The sequence below is a fragment of the Bombus pascuorum genome, chromosome 1, assembly GCF_905332965.1.
Source record: "Bombus pascuorum chromosome 1, iyBomPasc1.1, whole genome shotgun sequence".
NCBI lineage: Eukaryota > Metazoa > Arthropoda > Insecta > Hymenoptera > Apidae > Bombus > Bombus pascuorum.
In genome coordinates this window covers 30,467,478-30,489,289 of record NC_083488.1, presented here as the reverse complement: position 1 = coordinate 30,489,289, position 21,812 = coordinate 30,467,478, and the positions used below count along the sequence as shown (strand labels likewise).

Genomic DNA, 21,812 nt, shown 5'->3' with positions numbered 1-21,812 from the left:
ACCAGAATATAGTTGCTGTAGTTTAAATTGTATTTACAATTATATTTTTATTTAAATATTTCTCAAAAAATATTATTGATGACAAATACAGTATCAGGCATTGTTATTTTAAATTTATATACTTAACATAACTTACATTATACAGGTACTATTGCTAATTCTGAATGTAATAGATCTTTGATACTGATATTTAAATTAAATATCCAAAAAAACGCAGCTAGTTAGTAACAGAATGGGAAGCGTTGCTCTATTTTCAATTGAACGTAATATGTGAGATGGAGTATCAATGTCATGTCATCTTAAATTGGCGCGGTATACCAGTCAAGCGTGGATGTGAGAATCAGAGCTCGGTGGATTCATAACCGTAACTCGACTCGTCATCTTTGGTGCTATCGTCTCGTTGTAAACAAGCTTAAGCAGTCCAGTGTGCCTGCCGGCGCTATGTAGGTTACTATCCCAACGGTCTGCGCCTCCTCGACCCGCCTTTAAGGTCGTTTACAGCGTAACCCGAACCCACTTCTTCCTTTCATCATCTTCTTCCTTCGCCTCTTTTTTTCACTCTTTTACCGTTTCTCGTAATCCTTTTGAAATGACTGTTTCGCGTAAAAAATAGATATCTTTAGTAACTGTAGGTTAAACGTGCAACGCAGTGATGTCTAACGTAAAGTATGATTTGCTTTTTGAATTATTTGATCACAGAGAAACCTTAAAATGCACCATGGTGTTTTGAAGTAAAAATCAGAAATGAATCTATACATCTATAATTGAGACGAACATTTTTCGAAACCAGGACGAATATTATAATAGAAACAGTCATCAATTCGAGTCACACTGTTTCCTGTAATAAAATTATCCACTAGGTATCATTACCCTGCTTTCCCTTAGAAGCACACGAGACTTATAATTTTCTCAATAGTCATTACTTTTTCGAGTGTTAATTTCAGGTATAAGATTACAAATAGGATCAGAGGATCTCGAAAATGATCCGCATCCGGATCTACATCCGGTCGTACTTTATATTTATGCCTTTTTGCAAATAGAATAAAGGATTACCAATTTACGTAAATACCGAGATCTCGTATACAAAAACAAATATTGTTTCAACACCGAGCATACATAGGAGTTGTATGTGTAACCATGTCGTCATTAAACAGTACGTTTCAAATCACTCGATGAATTAGCTCCATATCACATATTTTCATATGACTTTAAACTCGTAAATATTAGACCGGACAATATTGGCTCTCACGAATGAAACCATAAATGTACATATGATACAGTAAAAGATGTTATAATATACTGCGCATGCAAATTATTTGGCATGAATATTTATTCGCACTTTCGCGGCATATCCATGTAACGACTTACAGCGATTTTGCGAGGTACGTGCGGGAGGTATCACGCATCGTGACCGCATAACGCGTTTTCTGATTCTTTTTTCTGGCTGTGGCGCACGCGCTCGCCAACCTCGTGGCTGCTCCCGATGCGCTTACCCAACGTTGTTAGCAGCGCCGCGCTGCCGTTAGCTGTGTCGATGATCTTTCGTTGTGGTCGTGCGACGTACACGTATAAGTTACGCTCTAAGAATTACCGGGTAGTGGAGTATCACGTGACGCCGCCTTGTGGGTATATAAAGACGACCGACGGCTAGTGGAATCAGCCACTTGAGAACTGGCTCCGAGGTTCGTGCAGTGGTTTGTACCTTCTATAGCGATCGAGAATCGCCGAATACGATTATTTATCTCAAAGCACAGAGATGGAGAAAGAGAAAACTATCGAAGAAATGGCTTTGTATTTTATTGCTCCCGATACTGTCGAAAGAAAAGTGAGAAGGGTGGAGCATTGTATACGTACGTGAATTGATAATGAATCTTGGGAAAAGGCTCGCATAAGAATTGTTTAAGGTAGGTCGTTGGTTCTGATGACCGGTAAAAAAATGACGTAGTCCGATTATCGGCTGTTTGAACGTCATAGAGAAACGGATGACACGCATGCGCAGAACGTTGCCCCTTAGCAAGAATGGAGAAGCTAAGACACGTACTTACATACACATATATGTATGTCACGGATGCGCATGCTTCTACGCTATAGATCATTGAAACATAATGTGGAATATTATATATCCGAACATGATATCGTAGTCAACGATCACGCATATACACGTGGTTAATATAATATGGATTCGGAGACTCCGTAATTATATCGACAATCGATCAGACTATCTATGTATTCTCTACATAGAGAACGACGTTAACGTCGGTTAGAAACTGAGCGGAGTGCATACTTTCGAAGCGGAAAGATCTGCCACGATTAGAATCTCGTTTTATACGCATATATTTGTCACGTCTGGTAGAACGCGTGAGTGTTCCACACTCTGAGGAAGAGAGACAGGGAAAGACGCCGCGTCTGACTGTGTGCATCGGTTCCAAGGCTCTCTCCGAGCACTGCCTCCCGAGGATTTCAACTTCTTTTTGTCCGGCGTTCAAGGTGAACCCGTACGAGAAAAAAATTCCCGCGTCCTCCAACTGAGACACTAACACCGGATGGAAAATATACTGACCCACTGACTCATAGGGGATTTCCGGCATTAGCTTGCATTTGCTACGTGCTATAGTAACTATCGAGCACGACGTCCTTAAAAGTCTCGTTACGTCTTGCAAAAACCGTTCATTACCCGACCATAAATGTTACTGAGGTCGTCATCTCAAAAACCAACAGAATATTAATTTGTTAAAAGGCATACTTATTTTCGTGAGTTAATAGTAAAAGTTAGCCACAAATGAAAAGATTTGGAAATTGCATTCGAAGCTGTATAGTATGTAGCCGTGCAGAACAGAGAGAGAGAGAGAGACGAAGGTCTGTCCTCGAAGAAACTTCCTGATGTCGAATGCTCGGCTCAACACAGTTAATCGCGACCTAGACATCATCGCGACTGTCGAGAGACAGTTAAATTTATAACAGACGCATTAGATCCACGTTTACGGATCGTTTTAATGGCAGAGGAACGCGCAAACGAAGAAACGATCGGACGATTTCGTGATTGCCCTAACTGCGAGTCAGCTAATAAAAGACGTTGCGCAATCGTGGACGTTGGTGTTGCGCCGTAGATAATAATAAGAACATAGACTGGTAAAGTGGAAGGGGGCGGGTAAGAGACAGCAAAGGATAGGTTCTCTCTCCCTCTCTCTCTCTCTCTATATATATATATATATATATATCTATCTCTCTATCTTCTATCTCCCTGCCTCTGTTGTATGTGCGCGTCCATGTTTCTTCTTTCGATACTGTCGATGGATCGCTGTGTGCACGCGCGAATGCACAAACATAATAATTTGCCGCGGATGAGTTGTCGCGAGTTACAGCGGCCGCGCACTAGTGCACTGGTGCAACGAAATCGAAGAGAAACTCTCTCGACCGAACTCGTACGCTATTTACAGCTTCTTTCGAGCAACGAGTTACTAGGTTGATTGTCTCGTGCTTTCAGGAAACGTACTATCGTTTTCTCGTATTATTATATTCCCTATCTTTGATCTTTCTTCTTCGTCGTTTATATATTTTCTAAAAATCATCATTTTCATGCACTTCTATCTAACTTTCATTCGATGGCGCTTCCGCCTTTCGTATTCACTTTCGACAAAGAAATGTCCGTAAATAGGATCATTAGAATGGAGAATCGATACGTTAACCTGACCACGTTAATTAAATTGTGAAATTTCTATCGTGATTACTCACGGTCGAACGTTGCCACGGTATCGTTTCTTGGAGAAACACGCGTCTACGAGAATACTAATCGACGTTAACCTCTTTGCCGTGGCCATACTCTCCACCACCGTCCGTAATCTGCCTTTCTCGTGGCCGTGTCTTTATTTTACCAGTAGAAAGGAAAGGTCGCTTGAGAATAGACAAATAAGACGGAATCGGCGTGAAGAGGCATATCTGGGAACGATTGCCCGACGTTCGTTATGCGTGATAGATGTTATACCGCTATATGTATGCTGCAGTGTGGCCACAGAGTTTTCTCTGGCTCGTTTAGCAAAAGCAGGGAACCACGAGAAATCCGATCGTAATTACTTCCGGCTCGCCGAGGCCTTCTAGGGAACGTTGAGAAAACGGAAATTCACTTTCTTTACCTTGGCACCATACTTACCTCTATGTTCTTCTATCTTGTTTTCTTTCTCTCTTCTCCTTTCTCTCCGTCTCCCTCTTTAAATGACCCAACGTCTGCGCGATATGCACGCACACATATGTCTACATATCGTGTGTGGATGGTCGTGATTCTTATACATCGACGACTCGTTTAACAAAATGTTCAGGGTCAGCATACGTATGTAGATACATGGGACACCTGCATCGAGTATTGTCTTTTCGCGACTTTCCGACTTTCCTAACCACAGATACGTATATACCTGTGTAATCATCGTAAATAATTACTATTAGCGTTTAGCAATTAATCGATTTATCTTGTGATAAAAGACAGTTGATATTCTTACAAAGAGGACTGTCGAAACGTGCACTTCGAAATTCGTTCCTTGGCACTCGATCAAAGTATGTTGGAATCTGTAACATTATTCGGAATATTATTTTGGATCGTTTCTCCGATGATCAAGCATTTCACTCGTACACCCTTCATCGTAAAACAATTTTTTATCGCGAATATTTAAAATGGAATTCAAATGTAAAAATATGGCCGAATGAACACTGATACATTCAACGCCATCTGTTTGCAGTCCATCGTTTGACGATACATTTTACGAGCATTGTTTTCCAAACTGCTTTTTCATAGATATAAATATTATTTACAAGCATACATAAAAGAAAACTTGTTTTTCACTTCGTATACGATCCAACGAGGACGTTAAACGTAAAATTAATGTTGATTATCCGAAATATAGTGACGTTACCGTGAATTTGTAGTTTGTGACGTAAATGTTCGCAGTTGAAGCGATGAGATAAACGCGCCATTACAGCCGTAGTGTACTTAAACTTTTCGTTTGTTCGGTTTAAATTTGCGTAAAATAGATTTCGCGTAGCCATCGCGAATGTAATTTTATTTCATTTCTTTCGTTCACAGGACTTTCGACTTGCATTCATTCGAAACGAATTTAATATCGTTTATTCCGTACGGAAAAACGTATGAAACTGTGCTGTCTGCTCGTTAATGTGGTAAAGCTGTTTCGCGACAGAATTCAAAAGAAAAAACGTGTAGTTCTTATTAAATAACTTTAATACTGCTCCACGTTAAGCCGGTTAAGCGACAGAAAATGGTCTTTTGTAACCAAGTGGAACTATACGTAAAACTTGCACCCTATGCTTTTCCTTGTCCGTTGTCTGTCTTTTTCTCTCCATTCGTTCCCCTTCTTCCTTGTCAACATTACGCTCGGCTTGGCAAACAGCGACAGGCACGGACATACGAAGGACGTATACCCACATAGACTCAACTTACATGCACAGACTGCCACCAACACATCTGTATCTACTTCAAAAGCCATTGAACGTGCTGTTAGCTTTTTCTCTTTTCGTTGCTCGGTTCACTCTCTCGTTCACGCGTAGTGGCTCCGATAGTGGGACAGAAAGAGACAGCGATAACGGCCGCTTGGAACTCGAGACGATCGTTTTCATCGAATGCTTCGGATCATATCATTTGGCTGTTTAAGCTGTTTTCTATTTTTACTCGTGTTTTGGCGTGCAAACTACGTAAAGGAGAAACCAATTGAATTTAATTCGAAGTTTGATCGCGCTTCTAATAATGTGGTGAAAATTGATGGAACTAAATCACACGAATGGAGGTTAGGGTATTTGTATTCAATCGATCGCCAATTCAATCGTACCAGTTTAACATAATCTGTATTTAGATATAAGATTTATAATCAACATTTCGTTATGTAAAATTCACATGACTTTCTTTCCGCTGACTTTATTAAAGACATCATGACTTTGAGTTCTAAAGGCCATGATTTCTCAACTTCCATCGTATTATCTTATTTATTTATTTATTATTAATTAGTGTCGCGTCAGCTGCCGAGGCTGTTAGTGACATGAATTACAGACACACGCGTGTTACAATATTTATCTTATTTTTCTTGTAAGTGATTTCTTTTTATTCGTATAAGTAGCAATATATTTATCTCCTTCCAATATTCCACGTTTCCGCGATTTTGCGCCAATAACGTGATACGATTCTTGGAAATTACATCCTCAATTTTTGTATCGACTGCGATAAAGGAAAAATCGAGTTCCTTTCAATTTACGTATAAATAACTCCATGGTCAAAGAACACGGATTTCCTTCAAATGCACGTACAAAAATGATTTTACTGGTAGTCTCGATACAATATGAAGAAATAGATCGACGTATGATATATTAAGAGAAAAAATCATATTTTAAATTGAAATCACGTCGAAGTGAACGGCAATGGTAACAAGACCGAGCTCCGATCGGTCGTTATCGACTACAAAGAGCAAGACAGACCGCGTCGAAAGACAGAGATGAGAAACAAGGCTCGCTATCGTTCTCCATAAAAACAAGTATATTTAACTAAGACGCGATAACATACCTTAATGCGGTTTCGTCGTATAACATGCTACATATTATTTGTTCATGCACATGGATCATGTACAATTTGCAATTTTCTCATAATACGTACTCATTAGCACGGACAGCAACCACGTAACCAAATAGATCAATAACATCGAGATAGAAATAATTTAACGTCACCGAACAGATGTTTGTGACCAATATTCAAAGATTTAATTACACACGATATCTGTGCATTCGGACAAAACGTGGTACACGCTTAGTTCTCATAATTCCACGACCGGAGCAGGTGCACGAGAAAATTTCTTTGTTTTTTTGCGTATATGTTTCCATTATCATCACCTAATGACGTCAATGCAATTACAATAAAATTAGTTGCGTATTCGACAGCTTGACAGCTGCGGCTTCCAACACTTTTGTTGCTCTAAAAACGGAAGATTTTGGCCGACAATCGTTAACTCAGCCGACATTACCATACGTTGGTAAATTTATCGTGCACATTACGCTTGAAAACACGGGGAGATAAATATGCTTTTGGAAAAGAATTTTATTCCCGATATTGCCAATCAATATTGTATTTGAAGCAAATAAGAAACGTGTTTTATATTATCTTCAATTTGACAAAGCGCTTTCGTCATTTGAAGTATTAAGAAATAGATAACATTATTCGAATCATTTGTTACTACAAATCTGTCTCTATGACTAGACTAGACTGGATACCATAGCTAAAGATAGAAAGAAGTCCAAAAGTACAGTTGATGAAGTTTTATAGAAGCAGACATGTAAAATACAACTATTAAGACAAAGAATATTTTAAAAATTACAAAGAGGATCATATAGATGCGTAACTTTGAAATAAAATAAACAGAAAATTTTGATAACATAAAATTAATTAAAACTCTTTCAAAAAATAAAAAACATCTTTATCGTGTAGCTTTCTTTTGGTTATCATTGATTAAAATATTTTACGCTAAATATATACAAATTATCCTAACTTTAGTTAACGAAGATGAATTTTATTCGCGTAAAGTTTCGAACGTTTTAGTGTTTTTGTGTTCTCTTTCTTAAAATCCGTGGGAAGAAGGACTCGTGGTCTACGTCACAATCATGTGGTCAACAACGAAATATAAAAGGCGGACACCAGGGCTGGCATAAATTGAATCGCAAAGAGCCCCGACAGATTGACGCGTTGAATCTTTTTAACCCCTTGTCGGGTCACTGATAATCTTTCTTATTATTATTTCCTACGACATTATACTCTCAGCTTCTTCTCCCTCGTTACCGCGGGAACTTCGCTTAATTCATTCGATTTATATCGCGCGCACCTCACCTGCAAAGACATTGATACCAATAATTCTTCCATCATCTGGACTATTCTATTCTATCGTTTTATCGATTTTGATCGATATTTATTACGTACGAATTTTTACGCATTTATGAGAAATTCGATGATGCAAAAATGGATAGAATGCACATGATATGCAATGTGTATAAAATGTACAAAATGCAGTGTAATGTTGGATGAACAATATAATTGTATACGTTTCATTTTTTAAATTATATTTCCATAAATGTTTATGAATTTCATAAAAATATAAATTTCCAAAGGTGTCAGAAAGAAGTGTCAAAAGGGCTGAAAATAGAAAATTAGGAAAATAATATTTGACCATTGTTTCCAAAAAATTGCTTCGTAGATAGTTTTTCGTTTTTCCCGAAAACCTTGTTTGACTTGTGTCACTTTCGAAACACACGTGCGATGCATCAAAATGGAGGAAAAGAAACGCGCCACGCTCCACTGTATTGCACGATTCGAGTGAAGTGGTTACAGAGCTTGTAGTCGGCGAGAATATTTTGTCACTATCTACGAAAATTGGACAGTGCGCGTTATTTGGTTATTATTATCCGGTTATTATGCATTATTCATTGTTTATAAATTGTTCATCGTTGCTATTGCTGCATTATTATTCATGCACACGAGTTATAGACGATAGCGTCGATTCCAAATATGTCAAACTATACGTGAATTTGAGAAAGCGATTAAAATTCTACGAAGAGGGAAGAAGAAATCGATCCGTTAACGATTCCGACGACGATAAACTTTTTTCAGTTATCTTTTATGTCATACACACACGTGCGTATATTCGCTCATATATGTGTTTGGTTTTATTTTAAACCCGCAGGAGGGAGGGGGGAGGGAGGATGTAAAGTTTCCTGAGTACTGTTTCGATATTATTACAACCTACAAAAATACTCTTTGACGTCAAACATTCGCGATATTAAGATAAAGGCGCGTTTATTCGATGCAAAGAAATTTTCCCAAGATATTTTAGCTTTCATTGTTCGGAAGTATCGTGTATTTCATTTCGTTAAGCCTTCTGTAATGGTCTAAAATTATAGAAAATTATACGTAGTTATTGCACAAGGTAATCCACGCAATACCATTTCGAAGCTATTGCTTGTTCCAATTCCACGAGACAGACTGTGTATAATTTTTGACACTAACGATATAGTTATAATATAATGACTTTTATATTATTGACGTGTTACTGAAGAATATAAGGTTACCGGTAAGTTAGTTATCCTAAGATATTGACGAATGATAATCTTATCTGATTTCTGATCGCTTGTCAAAATGTTTCCTGCTAATTGATACTTCAAATATCTTCGGCAAATATCAATATTTGATTTAATTTCTGATAACAATTGGCAATATGACGCTTCGGAATAACCATATGCTTTTATATTAAAAATTACAACATTTATATTCGTCTCTTCTAAGCAATAACGTGAGTGAAAGAGAATTAAAGATGTAAAAGGTAAAACGATCGACTCCAAACTAACCTATAATTGATTGACTATTGTATCAGTTAAATTTCACGCAATCTTTGTATGTTTATACAATATCGTATATTTTTACTTTCCAACGAAACGTTTTTTATCAGATTCTAAGTTTCGTTATCTAGTATATAGTCACATGAAAGTACTACTAAATAATATAAAATTTAATATACATGGACCTATTTCATTAGTATGTTGATACTAATACAATAATACGCAGATACTTTTCCTCTTATATTATCACACTTTTTATAGTCGTGTATAGTAATTATTCTTCGTTTAAACATATTGTCAGAGGTTATCACATAACACCGATAATACCGCGATAAAACGGTAAGAAAATATGGGAAAGTATGTCACGGGAAGTCGCGTACCTAATTGCGTTATAAAAGACAGCTCATTAGTTTTTCACGAACTCATAATAGAGTTGACAACCTCACGAACTTACGCGTACGTCGTTTGACACGCGACGCATGCTTATTCGTACGCGACTGCCAATTATGTATTTTCTCTCTGTAAAATTATTCAATCCGATCGGTGTTTTCCCAACTAGTCAGCTGCTAATGTCTAAGGCATTATTCTTTTATATTCAGAGTTTACGTAAATTTTCAGAGTATAAAAGTACCAAATTGCAAACTTATAAAAAGTCAAATTTCTAAATTACGAAACTTCCGAAATTCCAACTTTTCCAACCATCGAGTTTCTAAATTACAAATTCACGAAATGTTTAATTTTCAACCTGTCGCAATTACAAACTCTCGACACTTTCTCTCGCAATGTCGAAGATTCAAATTTCCGAATTTCAAAATTCCAAGGTTTGAAGCTCTCAAACTTCGAGTCTTCGAACCTTTCGAATCCTCGAATTATTCCATTTCACGATCGAAAACCCTTCAAAGATAAAGATTAAAACGTACGACAGGATCAGTGTACGTGTTTTTACGATTATTAGTATGCGCGAAGGTGATACGCGCTCGAGGTAAATTCGTATCACGCTCCCACTCTTCTTACTATCAATCCGATAACTCTTTGACAACGATGCACAGAGATTTAAATTTCCATTACATCTTCCCCCTCCCTCCTCTCTTTTAAATATCGATAACATCATTAAAAGCGACTTACACGAAGAAGAAGAAATTAAATACACGTTTCGATCGAAATCTTACGTACACAATTTCTCTAGTTAAAGAGAACGTTCTAAAGATTTGACAAACTTAAAATTCACGTGAAAACTATAAAATAAGAAAAGAAGAACGATTAAAAAAAGTATGATGGATAAAAATATAAATCGCGACGCGCAGTAGCGTGACGCGACTACGCGGAACCCCGTCCTCGAAGCAGCACCAAATTCGGTCGACTCGCGAATGGAATTGGCAACCTACTGACACACTAATCGGCGCATCGACGAGCTCCGTCATGAAATCGCGTTCGCTCGAGGCCGAATTAGGCGACCGTGCAAAATGACTTGTTCTCGACTTGAAACCGTTCGCTCGATGACGCAATCCCGATACTCCATCGGCCTAATTGCGTTTCGTGTCGCAACCCTCTGTACTGGAAGGAATAGGTATTACGATCAACGTGAACGTTTGACCTGCCTTGTACGCGAACGAGAATCCATGCAGATTTGTAATCGTTAATTTCAGGTGGCGAATACGAGGTCTAACAAAGCTTATTTAGAATGCGCATACAGAAAGAACCATTTAAATTATCGACTTATGAATGATTCAAAGTGTTGGTCATTCGTATACTTAAGAGATTCAAATTTATCTATTTTTCGTGTAACAAGTTTTCTTCGAAATTCACCTTCTTCTTATCTTAATTACATTTAAACTGCTAATTCGTAAAGGAACATTATACGCTATGTTCCAGAGAATCGGACGGTCAAGAGATTCGAAGATTCTCTTTCCAAGTGTTTCAAGGCTCTGCGATATTATAAATATCACGAGAATTTTCGTTTACTCATTTGTTATTCGTTCAACTTATACGAACACGAACCGTTGTTTGGAGGAAAAATTATATACAGTAAGAACGATCGATAAATAATTCTGTCACGCCAAGTTCTATTCTATCAACCCTTTCTCGGTTTTGCGAATAAAGTTTCATTCTTATTACAGAAACAAACGAAAAGCTTTTGAAACGCGTCATACATATGAACGAATGAATCACTGGCTCTTCAAGAATGAAAGAGCGCGGCTAGCTGCTGGGGCATTTTAAAACTAAGCAAGAACGTTCAGCTGCCTTGCTGTCTGCAAGACAAGCGGCCTAGAGCTGTTAGACAAAACCAGCGACAGAACCGTTTAAGGAGACGCGAAGAAAAAACTGGCGGACGCGATGAAAGAATCGGATCGTCCCGAAAGGGAAATTCAGTCGTCGTCGATCGGATTCCAGAGCGCAACCATACGAAACGGACTGGATGCGCAGAAGAGTCCAGTGGCCGAGTCAATCGACGCGCAACTGACTGAAAATCGGCTGGTGCTTGCACAGTGGTTATAAAAAAGGCGCGTGGAAAGGCCGGGGCCGACGATTTTAGAGGCCATTCAACGATCGCGATAGATCCGCCGGGATGAGTCAGAAAACGCATTATGTATTTATAGAGTTCTCTCTCTGCTCTTCTGTTTCTGCCGTGGGACGAAGTGAATCACGCGCTCCACCAGATGAAAAGTAAAAGAGAGAAAGAGAGCAATTTACGGTCGACCAGAGTGGCGAGAAATTTTACGCACGTCGTCTTCCGCCGCCTTTTTGCCCCCGCGTCCTCCTTTCGTACGAATTCCTTCCTTGTTACGTATCTGTTATGCGGCCGAGAGTTTTGGTTTCCAACGCGACAGAACCTGACCGAAAGTGGGTCTGTAATCGCGCCGTTGCGCGTTACCCGGGGAAAGCTTACATGTGCAGCTTTCTTCGGCAGCTGTAGCTCGCGATTCAAAGATCAGCCCCACACCGTACAGCCATTTTTGATATAGCGAACTGCGGATGTTCGTGCATTTGTAGAAAATTAGAGGTGCAAGGGTGCACCGAAGGTTTTACGCGAGATGCGATATATTTATTTTTAGTTTTTTTTTTTTTTTCTTTTCTTTTCAGTTATACATATAAGAGCACGAATTCGCAGCGACGTCTGCGATCTATTTATTAGTTTGGTTACAGTGGCAAGGTAAACGCGTTGAGAATAGTCTGGGTGGGATTGGAGATTATAAATGTACGTTGACTAATGTAATCTTCGTGAAAGAGATATGGATTTTCATTGCCAAGACAGAAGTTTGGGGAACTCTGAACAGAAATATGCACCCGAGTGTTGTTAGGAACATAAGACATCAGCCCATTATAGTAGTACAAGAAGGATTGTTTCCTTTTTTTTCCAGCTGCAGGTTAATTTTAACCGATACGTACGGTATCTAATTACGTGGAATATTTAGAAAATAAAAAAAGGTGGTTTGATAGAGCGTTATTTTGATGAACCTGATACTTTCAAATATTACTTCGTACATGACCAGATCGATCAAGATGTTCGCTGGATGCTTCGATTTACAATCTCGTTGTATCTCCTCCACCATGTGTAAATCATGGATTAATCCATAGAAATTACAATTAATTAGAAAATAATAAATGTGTTTGCAAGGTGGTCCCATTTTGAGCAATTGTACCGTAATCTCTTCGACGAAGAAATCTGCATGTCAAACTCACGAATGAAAAATAAATAAGATAGTATTCAAGAAAAGTACAGTTAAAGCGTACGAGATTTCGAAATGCAAAAATAAAAGTTACGAAACGCGTACGTAACACGTCAAACGATACGCGAGGGAATGAATGATTTCGCGTTAAGCTTTGAACAACACTCATTACCGTCAATATACAAGGTATCGAATGCGACGTTGGAAGGATAGGGTGTTCTAATGGAAATATCACAGATTCACCGCTTCTATTTACGATTTCTTATCGCGTCGTTGCAACGCAGTTAAATAACACGCGAAGTAAATCAATCATTTAAAACAACCTTCGTTTTCTTCGGTTACACTTGGCTTGTTATCTGGTCGCCACGACCAGTCACTTAACGCAAGAGTATCAACGAAAAAAGAAACAAGAAGGAGGAAAAAATTACGTTCGACTGTGGGCGATGATCGAAAAAGATGTTTCCCCAAAAATCATGTCTTTCATAGAGAAATCGTCCCATTCATCAAGACGTTTACGCTTTTCACCATTTGTTTTCCCATTGTGAATACATCATAGCGATAAACGAATGTTTAGTAAAATGTATAAATTAGCGAAAAACTAGTAGTAGAAAGCAAGGAGTAATGAATTTGAATTATTTGCTTAAAGACTGACCAATGGTACATGGTTAAAATTCAATAGCTACGTGACTCAACCGCTGCAATTTCTGAATAGGTTTATAAAAACCGTTCTTAGCTGATGTATGTTTAACACTTTGACGGCCGCTGTCGCGTAAACGTAATTTCGCTGCGACGTTTGTTGTCGACTTCCATCACGTTTACGTGATTTCAGTCTCTTTTCTTTTTAATTTAATTGCCATTTATGCGCGAGGAAAATGATCGCTGCATGCGATAATGTTCTACCGAAGTGAAACGATTTATAAATGCGCTGGAAAGAGCGGCAATTTGTGGATCTAACGATCCAGTGAAAGCGAATGGTCAGAAAATGATTGTAATCCCGATTTCTGTAACCGTATGGGACGATGGATGAATAAATTCGTATAATGCATACGTGTGCAAAGTAAATCGAGATAATGCGATAAAGACTCAATAACAACCATGGTAGATTCGGTAGGATCTTTTCAAAAAGTATTTTTCAATTATACAACAATGATTCACGAATCTGTTAAGAGACTGTGCAGATAGTCTTGGAATAAAAAACTGTTCTGGCATGTTCTGTTATAAATTTCGTTACAATATATTTTGTAAATCGCGTTAGAACTTGTCTTAGTCTTATAGATACCAATATTTCATCGCGTATGTATCAGGCTTGTAAAATCAATCATATCGTATCGTGATAATAAATTAATAGGCAACACGTTATTTTTGCTGGTCACCCTATAATTAAATCGCATTCTGTCAAAAATATGCGAGTGTCCGGAAGACCGTGAACGATGATGTATGCGCATGAAGATAAGTGCAGACAGAATATACGTACTTTGTGTAATAAAATAAAAAGAAATATGACCATGCACGACAGGAAATAATAATATTTGTAAATCGCGTTAGAACTTGTCTTACTCTTGTAGATACCAATATTTCATCGCGTATATATCAGGCTTGTAAAATCAATCATATCGTATCGTGATAATAAATTAATAGGCAACACGTTATTTTTGCTGGTTACCCTATAATTAAATCGCATTCTGTCAAAAATATGCGAGTGTCCGGAAGACCGTGAACGATGATGTATGCGCATGAAGATAAGTGCAGACAGAATATACGTACTTTGTGTAATAAAATAAAAAGAAGTATGACCATGCACGACAGGAAATAATAATATTTGTTCAACGTTTTATTCAATATGTATGCAAATAAAACAGCCTTACACCGCCTGTGCAAACTAATATGTTTATTGATTCGAACGATATATTATAACTGTATATCGGTAATATAATTCTGTTAGCTCACCGCGATACGAATATTTTTCAAGGTATTTGCAAACGAACGATCCGATATGAATTAAATATCGACATGTATCGAGCAACCATCTGACGCGAATTCGCTTGAGTCCACGGATTTTTCGAATTCCATGAACAGCGCGTGTAAATTTTAGGCGTGCGATTACGTTTCGGGGCCGCGGTCACCGAAATGGCAGAACTTCGATTCGCGACCATCAAAAATAAAATTGCAACTCGATTTATTATCTCGATTATCTCGTTATTCTCTCGATTTCCTTTTGGTTGTATTTGCGGCAGGAAATTAAAATCAATCAAACGTTTATTACACGTATACCGACCAAACGTTCGGCGCTCTTTATTGGCTTTAATTTCTATCTTATTTTTGAAGTAGAGATATTTAAAACAAAATACCTTTATCAACGGAGGAATACAGTTTCTAACCGAAAATCTATAAAACGGTTCCCTGTTTAAGGTCGGATTGGTAATTAGGTTCGTGAATTGTACGTACAGTAACCAACTAGCGCAGTAAAGTAACATTTCGTCAGTGGATTACGAAACGAATGATATTGCAATAAACTAAAAATATTCAATGAGCAACTTAGTCTACAGTTGTTATATTCCCTGAAATTTATAAAATTACATCAGTTGTAATGGAATCTTTCGTACAGGAATATATCGCACCTTATTCCTCTATTTTGAATAAAAGAATCGAAATCTTCCTGAACCTAAGAAAAAAAAGGAAAAATTCCTTTAAAAAAAAATGAAAAAAAAAAAAAGAGTTAATCTAAAAAGAAACGTTACCGCTCAAATCGTACGAACAAAGAGTCTGTACTTCATTCGTTTTCAATTTCCTCTAAACTCTAGATCCATCGAACACTCCTTTTGACGATGTACCATTGACTGTAAAATATGGCTCAGATTATACGCGCATGATCCACGAATAACCTGAGAAGGTTCAACCAGAGAAGGGAGCAGTGTATGGTGAGCTTAGGTCTGGTTAGCGAATGGTTTACGGGGTGCTGTTATTGCAGATAAAAGTACGAAAATACCACGGAGGGATCTTGATCCCTTCGATGAATGAGCTAGTAAACGGTCTGTTTGGAGTAGAGGATCTCGTGGCGAAGCTCGCGTGAAGTGACGACAGTAGTAAATTCTAAGTGCTCTGTGCGTCTAGCGTGTAGATGCTTGTATCGGCTGAGGGTCGAAGAAGTTCCGTAATAAGGAAGTTTGACGGCTGCTGTTATCTTTCTCCTTGTTGCTAATACTTTCCTTTCCTCGTGATCAGGCTTGTTTCTCCGTAGCTGTGCGTTTTATTCCAGATTTATCCGTTTCTTATCTCGTCGTTGCGCGAACGATTGTCAAAGTATTATACAAATGTATCTTTTTGCTTCATTGAGTTAAACAATCGCACGTTTTATGGCTTCGTGTGAATTTTAAACACGTTTTACGCTGTACCAGATGTTTAACATTGGCTTGGGCGAAAAGTTCGAAAAGCTCGATACAATATTTATAAAAGGGAGAATTCCTGATTCTTCCACGTGTGTTTGGCAGCAGATAAGTGATTTAAGGAAACACCTTTTTGTAACAATGCGCAGAAACGAAAAGCGAGATACGTGGAAGGAAATGATCAATAATCGTTGTAATATGTAATAGCATTCACGATGTAAAAGGTCGTTGGCAAAGTAATATCGACGATATAATTATCGTTCTGACTATTTGCGATTGTTCACCGACATGTCGGCACATTAGAATATCACATTGTTTCGGTACTTGCATAAACAAGCAATTCAGTGATCGTTAAGTCTGTCGCCTTTTCCGAGTAAAATATTAATTATTAATTGCGTCTATTCTTTGTTACTTAATTTGTCAAGAAAATGAGAAATACGTTATAAGAGTGTAACAGTATTAAAAGTTCGATTTAAAAGATCGAGTGATTCGAAAGATCGTCAGCAAACCACAATATAAGAACGTTGTGGGATTCTTTTAATCTATAAATATAAAAGGACATATATATACATAAAAGATATTCATATAGCAGAACAAACATTTATATACATACCATAAATAAAATAACAAACCGTTTAATGTTGAAAAATATACAACGAGGTAATATCTTTTACTTATAGAGCCAAATAGTCTATATATGAATAAAATACTACAAAGCTGCGCATAAATAAAGCATCGCGTAACACTGTCGACTTCCTTGTCAAAAATGAGAACTTGAACTAAACGTAGCCCAATGCGTATAACAATTAAAGAGATCGCTATGACCGTTTAATGTTGAAAAATATACAACGAGGTAATATCTTTTACTTATAGAGCCAAACAGTCTATATATGAATAAAATACTACAAAGCTGCGCATAAATAAAGCATCGCGTAACACTGTCGACTTCCTTGTCAAAAATGAGAACTTGAACTAAACGTAGCCCAATGCGTATAACAATTAAAGAGATCGCTATGACCGTTTAATGTTGAAAAATATACAACGAGGTAATATCTTTTACTTATAGAGCCAAACAGTCTATGTACGAATAAAGTACTACAAAGCTGCGCATAAAGCATCGCATAACACTGTCGACTTCCTTGTCAAAAATGAGAACTTGAACTAAACGTAGCCCAATGCGTATAACAATTAAAGAGATCGCTATGACCGTTTAATGTTGAAAAATATACAACGAGGTAATATCTTTTACTTATAGAGCCAAACAGTCTATGTACGAATAAAGTACTACAAAGCTGCGCATAAATAAAGCATCGCGTAACACTGTCGACTTCCTTGTCAAAAATGAGAACTTGAACTAAACGTAGCCCAATGCGTATAACAATTAAGGAGATCGCTATACGATCGATCAAACATCTAAAATAACAGCATCGAACGTTATTATTTCTAATTTGAAAAAATTAAAAATCAAAAAGGAGTATACCAATATGGTGTGTCGATCGAAATAACAGAAAAGTATCTAGGAACAAGTCCACGCGACTGCTGGCTCAATTAACATTCAGTGTAGTTACATACATATGTATATCGAGCACACGGCTGCGTGCGCGTTGATCACGTGTCAAATTGCGTGCGCATCGAACGCATCCCTGCCCACTGCGATGCGATTGCTCGTCTAAATTGTGCCGCGTACTCAAATCGGCTTCATTCCGCATGCGACCGGCGATCCTTCGTACCCGCCGTGTCTCGCGCGATTATCCAGAGCAACGCCTATTGCCATGCACACGCGCACTGCGATTCGCTCCATTTTCGTCCTGTTCCCACGTATGGAGCGCGTGCGTCGTGATCTCGAAGGGAATACGGAGAATTTGAAAATACTTTAAAACGTGTCTGAGAATGAGTAGATACCGAAAGATTATAGGAGTCTGTGATGAGCGGCTATCGTCACGAACATGTCAGAGTTATTCTTTTTATTTTCTTTCATTGCGATTAGATCGTCACGTCTTTTCGATGTATCGTTTCATTGGCGATGAACAATTTTATAATAATTGTTAACTTTTGGATTGAAGTTAAAAGTTGTAAGAAACTACAATTTTTCTTCTTTTTTCTTCTATAAACAGACAAAATTTTAATTTTAGAATGTTAATTTTAGATTAATAAGCAGTAACAAAAGAACGTTGGTAGTTAAGTTTCGATTAATAAGGATTAGAAAAATTGTTCGTAACGGAGAATTAATTTTACATCTAAAATAACTTATTTCTCGCGTCTGAGTCTAAATAGATACGAAACGTCAATTATGACTTGACCCCGGTCTTTTCTCTGTATTCGAAGAAGATGTAAATGTGAACAGGTTTTAATAAATGTAGTTCTTGTATTCATAATGTGTTTCATTATCTATGAATTTCATTAACATATATAAGATCTAGTTCCTCCGTTTATATTAGACGTTATTCCCGTTTCTTAGGTAGATTTTTCCTACGTCAGTTTCATTATTCGCATTCCTCAAAGACGATTACGATCTTTAAATAGTCTCTTTTAACTAATTTACAAAAGACCAATGTTCGTGTACTTGTACTCGCGAAAAAAAGAAAAAAATAAAGAAAAAGGAAGCAGTTAAACGGGATAACGTGGTATTAAGTCGGCTTTGTGTTTCATTAGAGAGTCTATTAGAGACGCAAATCCTTTCGAGCAAATTTCGTCAGGCATTAACCGAAGAACATTGGCAAACTTTCGAAACGCTGAATACGCGATAATCCTCTTTCGAGCCGTGGTCGGTGGCTTATAATATTAACCGAACGTAGTCTTCGCGAATATTGTTTGAAATCAGAGATGAAAATGTAATCGCAGACGAGAGATCATTTCCCTCTTATATCATAAATATCTACACGCAATAACGTGAAGTTGCACGATACAATATCCACAAATGGCACGATGATCGTAAAGTAGAGAAATATCACACAGACTAATAAAGGGTTTGTCTATGAAATTGCCTAAAATTGCAGGAACCTTGGTTCATTGGCAATCGTATTAATTATACTTAACCGAGCGTTGCTGGGAGAATTTTCAAAGAAAATTCATGGAACGTCACGTTTGAATGATAAGATGGGACTATAGACGTGGATCTTCTTACATAGACTAATATTATTTTGAGAAACAGAGCACACGCGTACAAACAAAACGCGCTAAAATTACCGATAATTGAAGCACGAAACATGTATCGAATAAATCGAAATAAAGAGTATCTATGCGAGAAGCTATATAATACAATGTTATCCATGTTCGCATTTCGTGGAAAAAGTTACTCGAGTTACCAAGAATAAAGCATTGAATATTTATAAAGTTCCTATAAGAAATGAACAATTATGTAAACAGTTTTACCCGCTCTGCTAGCTCTGGTATTAAAGCTCGTGTCTGGTGGCTCCGGTGTGATATTTATTATATTAATAAAATAAATGGAATATTTTACGTAATAAATACACCGCAAATGTTTATGCATTTATGAATAATTTGCATGCGCATAAAATACGCATTGCTCGAAATAGGCGAAGATACATAAAATATGAGAAGTATAATACCCCAATAATTTAACTGATACATTGTTTTATCCTTTGGTTATCTTCATTAAAATATGAATTTGCATAAAATCGTGAGTGTTCTGGTATTAAAAATAGTAGACGATAAAAATGCCTATGAAATTGGCATGTTTGTGTTCAAACTCTTATAAATATATCCAATATATGCATAATCTCTACATAAACGAATGCAATTTATCGAATATACAATGCTTACGTTCGATTCGACTGTTTCGTCGATGACCAATCTCACCAGGAATTACGCAATCGCTATAGTCGTTCGACCACAAAGTATTGAAAGGAGAAATGGAAGAAACAGAGCTGTTCGTTTTCCGCTTAATCGTACCGTTTTTCGTCCTATTTAACGCCAATGTTCCTCTACTTACCCAATTCTCTTTCGACAAATATTTTTCATTGCTCTCGAACGCTCTTTTAGTCACTTTCTAACCCAATTCCATGCGTTACTTGCCGTACGACGTTGTATTAGGCAATTCCACGGCCGATACTGGGTCTAGGTCCTTTTCACCTAAGGAATACTAATTTGTTATATCTAAGCTGTCGAGAAGTCCATGTATAATTTGTAAACTATCGAGGATTTCGGTAATTGTAGGATTTGTATCTGCGTTTTCAAGTATTCGAGTTTATATAGCGCGTGGATGGTTTATTTACACGAAGATTATATTATCGAAGAAAATGGATAAAGCGTGTTTTAATCGCTGGTAATAAAGTAGTAACGAATAAGATTATAGCAAGTTCTAATCGTGTAAGTACCACCTTATTCATTAAGACTCTCTAAACTCTCACTGTGAACTTTATAGACTCTCACTTTAATGCTGTTTATAGCCTCTGAGATTTATCTGTATATTTATTATCTGTTGGATATGTAATTACAGCGACAGCAAATTAGCAAAGCATTAGCAGAATCTAGTTTCGTTTTTAAAAATACTTTTCTTGCGTCGTTGGCCAACTGTTACTAGATATGTTAATAAATTACCAATACGATAGTTCTATTTAAATTCTATGTCTTCTTTATGTAGCTATTATATATATATATACAACTCAGTTTGTCAATTTCTACCGTATTTCGAACACAATACATAATCGTATCTGGATTCACGAGAAAATCGTATCAGTTTCCAAAAAAGCATATGTTTAACGTTAAATATTAGTATCTAGTCGTATACCTCTTGATGCAGAACGTAAGCAGATTGAATCGTAAGAGATGGTCGTAATACGTATATTCTATCGTTATCATCACCACGTCAATGTCAAGTCATCCAGCCATTACTCTCTCGCGATTCGAAATCTTATCACCAACTTTCTCTTTTCTACGTAAAATACCAATTCGAACTGCGAACGTACAAAGGCGATAAATCTACCTGAAAAAAAAGCACCGAGTTAATTTTCCTATGCAGTACGTTCGTATGTCCATTCGTGAAACGACAGATCATTCTCATTTGGTAACTGATCGGCGACTAAAACCGTAACAGATGTTTCGCAGTGTTATACAAGCGACTTGCGAATCCGTAAACGACGTGCAGCGGTTGATGCTTTCTAAGTCGCGTTAATCGTCGAAAACGTTCGAGCCGAGCGAATACACCTTTTTAACGATCCATGGCGCATTCCAGCTCGTCGTGAACTTTTTAACGTAAAAAATTTCGCAACCGATCGCGAGCTATCCGCACGCTGGCGATTACGCAACGGTAGCCCCAGATCGAGGCGCGAGCAATTAGAAACTCCTCGACCGCTGTTCATCGGTGTTATCGGTTTATTAAAGCCGCGTTCACGGAATTTCGACGTTTCTCTGTGGCGTTTCGCAACTCGGCCGC

At 37.5% G+C, this 21,812-nt stretch overlaps 1 protein-coding gene and 1 long non-coding RNA gene across 3 annotated transcripts in view; both read left to right on the top strand.

Annotated features, from left to right (window-relative positions):
* LOC132909988 (RNA polymerase II elongation factor Ell) overlaps positions 1-21,812 on the top strand; it is a 149,257-nt gene that overhangs the window by 91,776 nt on the left and 35,669 nt on the right. The gene's annotated exons all lie outside the window — the stretch shown is intronic.
* Positions 9,558-12,774, top strand: LOC132909890 (uncharacterized). Its single transcript, XR_009658637.1, has 2 exons — positions 9,558-11,391; positions 11,484-12,774. It is a non-coding gene; the product is annotated as an uncharacterized LOC132909890 (long non-coding RNA).